The sequence below is a fragment of the Coenobita brevimanus genome, chromosome 54 (assembly GCF_032717465.1).
Source record: "Coenobita brevimanus isolate Jiangsu-jjx chromosome 54, ASM3271746v2, whole genome shotgun sequence".
NCBI lineage: Eukaryota > Metazoa > Arthropoda > Malacostraca > Decapoda > Coenobitidae > Coenobita > Coenobita brevimanus.
In genome coordinates, this window is record NC_137007.1 from 39,806,188 (window position 1) to 39,810,620 (window position 4,433).

Consider the following 4,433-nt stretch of genomic DNA (forward strand, 5'->3'; position numbering starts at 1 on the left):
AAAAATTCACACACGCACATACTGTACCGCACACACACGACCTTCACATTCTCTCATACACACAGTTAGATATACACACACACACCCATGTATGCATAGTTTACACACACACACACACACACACACACACACACACACACACACACACACACACACACACACACACACACACACACACACACACACACACACACTTCTTATTCTCTCTCTCTCTCTGAATTTAGGTCAGAATATGAAACTGTGAATTAAAAAGAAAAATATGGAAAAAAAAAACTAAGGCAGTAATTACAGCTAGCAAGAAAAAAAATGGTGATGATGATGATAATGATGATGATGATGATGATGATGATGATGATGATGATGATGATGATAATGATGTAAATTCGCGGTTGTGTAGAGGAAGTGAGAAAATAAAGAGAGGAAAGAGAAAGTGAGATGGGGGAAAAAGCCGTACATATCCCTTCATTATCTCAGGAGTCAAAAAAGCAAGGAGAGAGAGAGAGAGAGAGAGAGAGAGAACAGGAGGCCGCATTGTAGCAATATCTTTACGGAAGCTCTCTCTCTTTCTATCTCTCTTTCTCTCTCTGTACTATCTACCTACCTACCTACATACCTATCTATCTTTCCATCTACCTGTGCTTCTAACCTCAGCCTTCCTACGGCATTTCCAAAATAAATACTATTATAATATACAAAGCATCACATTAACACGCATAAATAAAACCACCTAAACCTACCCCGAGTGAATGGGTAGATTTTGGGGTCTACTCAACATATCTTAACTGCCGGTTTATTCTCTGCACTAGACCCAGATTTCTGTGTGTAAGTTAGTGATGCAAACTACATTGGTCTTTAAACGATAAGAAAAATGCATGCAAAATTGTCTCGAAGGTAATACACAAAATAAATCGCTAAGAAACTGGGGTCACGAACGTCCCCCGTGCCACCTAAATAACACCCTCTGTCCTTACGCGCTTCCCGCACACACTTCATATCCACGGTGCGCAACCTCGAAAATGACGCGTTTTTCACACGTGCGCGTAATTGAGAAGAGCTGAAGGTTAGAATGCGTATGGAAGGTAAGTAAGGTGGGGAAGGGAGGGATAGACGGATGGCTGGATGGTTAAACTTATTAGATGGATTCTCGGATGGTTAAAGTTATAGGGAGATGTGGATTCATGAAAAAAGACTGACAGATATATTGGTGAGACATCTATAGACAGATTGCACTACATTTAATATCCCTCCCATGATATAAACATGTACGTATCTCTTTCTGTCTTTATCTCTCCATTTATCAATCTGTCCATCTATCTGTCTATCTGTCTATATCCCAGGGCGCACACCTACAACCATTCAGATCGCCCACACATATAGCCCAGTATGTGTGTATGTACGAATGTATGATCTGTGTAAGTGCGTGTGTGTGTGTGTGTGTGTGTGTGTGTGTGTGTGTGTGTGTGTGTGTGTGTGTGCAGTGTTTCTCAGGCCAACCAGGAAGGCATAAAAGCAACCTGTATGAGTCACAAGCTATGCCGTTCCCCTTCGCTGCATGGCGCCACACCCATGCGCTTACTTGCCTTCGATGATGATGATGATTCCCGTTATTCATCAGTCTGACGGTCTGTGTGTCTGTCTCTGTCTGTATGGCTTTCAGTCTGTTTTTCTTTCTACCGATCTGTCTATCTATATATCATGTCTCCTGGCTGCCGTCCCATCCTCTTCTCACGCCCTACCATTTTCTCCCATGAACTCTGCTTTCTTATTGTGTGCGTTATGTGAAGGGGAACTGGAGAAAATTTATCGATAAATATGAAGCGTGTGAAGAGAAAACGTGGGAAAAATATAGGGAAGATACGAAGCTTATTGGGGAAGAGTTTCGTTCATAACTGTATATTTTATTGAAGATGCCGATATACTGTAATGATCAGGTAAACGGGAGAAAGAGAGAGAGAGAGAGAGAGAGAGAGAGAGAGAGAAACATCATAATCCCTCTTACGTTTTCCTCCCTCAGCCACATAAAAAAAAAAAAAAAAATCCAGTAATACGAGAGGCCGCCCACAGAATCCATGACCCACCTTTTCGTCCCCTGCGAGTGGTGGAGATGCTGGTGGTGGAGATAATGGAAACTGTGGTGGTGGAGTGTCTGGCAGTGGAGGGATGCTGCCTACCCTGCCCCACCCCTGTCCTAGTTGTTGCCCTGAAGTCTAAATTAGATGCGTCCGATTTCCTGCTAGCGAGTCCTGACGGGGTTCGACGGGAGGGGCTCGGAGTTTCGAATTGGTATGGCTCCTCTCTATCGACTCTTTTCCTTCCCTCAGCATCAGCTCTTTTACCACCCTCTGTCCCGGTTTTCCTGCCTCCCTCTGCCTCACCTCTGCTGCCTAAGGACCTGCGCTTCTCCGCGAGACTGGTGATTCGCCTGATTGGAACGGCAGAAGTCGTGGAGGTCGTTCTCGGCGTCGCATTTGTCGTTGCCGCAGCGCTGGTTCGTCTGCTCACCGTCGCCTTGCTAGGAGATGGCGGAGTCGCTTTCCTCTCCATCTCCTTTCTGGGTGACCCGGCTGCCGTGTTGCGAGCGTTCAGAAGCCGGGTGTCGCCGCTCAAAAGCCTGTGCCTGTTGGGTCCCGCAGCAGATAATCGTCTCTCAGGACCCTCCACATCGCTGTCCTTAGCCGTCTTGGGCATCTTGGTCTGCTGTGCTCCTGAGACTGTCTTGATCCCTCCTGATGTTCTTAAGTTTACCGTCGTCTTCGTCTCCGCTGTCATCGTGTCCACTCCATCTCGCTTCTCGGACTCCTTTGTCCCCCGAGGCTTGCGAGAGTCCACCCTAGCTTTGAGTCCATCAGATCCAGACATTGTGGTAATGATGTTGTTGTTGTCCGTTCTCCTTTCAACACCCATCCTGGTCCTCTCAAACAGCGTCACTGTTTTCACTATCCCACCTGTTGCTGGGTCATTATCGTCTCGAGGTTCCTGAAGTCACTTTCTCTTCACACTCCTACCCTCTCATGCCCAATCATTATCATATCTATATTCCTGCTAGAGATAACAACAACGATCGCGTTATCTCTTTCATGCCGTGACTCACTTCATCTCTCTACAGCTTAGTAATTTTCGTCTCCAGATTCCTGCCACAGATAACACCATATCTCTCTCTCTCTCTCTCTCTCTCTCTCTCTCTCTCTCTCTCTCTCTCAGGCCTTTGACCCCCTGATGACCGTCCCAGCTCACTCATAACAAGGGGCGATGGGTACGACACGTGGGGAGGTTGAAGGAGGAAGGGGAGGATGAAGGGGGAAAGGGAGGATGAAGGGGGAAGGGGAGGTGAGAGAAGTGGGTTGGGAAGAAGAAATTAGATCATGTTTACGTACGGCACATGTCGAGCTTTAATTAGAAAAACTCTCTGTCTCACACACACACACACACACACACACACACACACACACACACACACACACACACACACACACACACACACACACACACACACACACACACACACACACACACACACACACACACACACACACACACAGATTATATACACTTTCATGTCTCTCTGTCTCTCCCTCTCTCTCTCTCTCTGTCTCTCTCTCTCTCCCTCTCTCTCTCAAGGAACTTCATCCAATTCCCTGATTCCTACATTCATGAAAACTTCTACCAATATACCCATTAAACTCTTGTCCTAAATTAAGCAACTTTCCTTTACCGCAGCGACCCTTTGCTAGCCTATAAGCGTAAAGACTGCGTATAAATTTAACTTTAGTATAATAATTCTGTCATGGTATACACAAATAATGTAGGCTTCATCCTTTGTAATTGGAGGCTTTGTTTTTAATTTCTGTGTGTGTGTGTGTGTGTGTGTGTGTGTATTTGTCTCATTCTGTCTATTATGTTAGTTTTAATTACACGGAGCCATTAAGAATTTACCGAAGTTGTTATACTCTCTCTCTCTCTCTCTCTCTCTCTCTCTCTCTCTCTCTCTCTCTCTCTCTCTCAGACGTACAACTAAATACAATCATCCTCCCATTACTGTCTCATATTTACACACGCATGCTGGTATGTCATGTGAATTTTACCTTATAGGGATACTTCACACACACACACACACACACACACACACACACACACACACACACACACACACACACACACACACACACACACACACACACACACACACACACACACACACACACACTGAATTTACATATACAAACACCATCACCAACACACAAGCAGTTCCTCTGTAAGCCTTCTGCTTTATAGGAATAGCATTGCGACACTCAACCATCCTACACACACATTCTTCACGGCAGTTATGCAAACACCACTGACACACACACACACACACACACACACACACACACACACACACACACACACACACACACACACACACACACACACACACACACACACACACACAA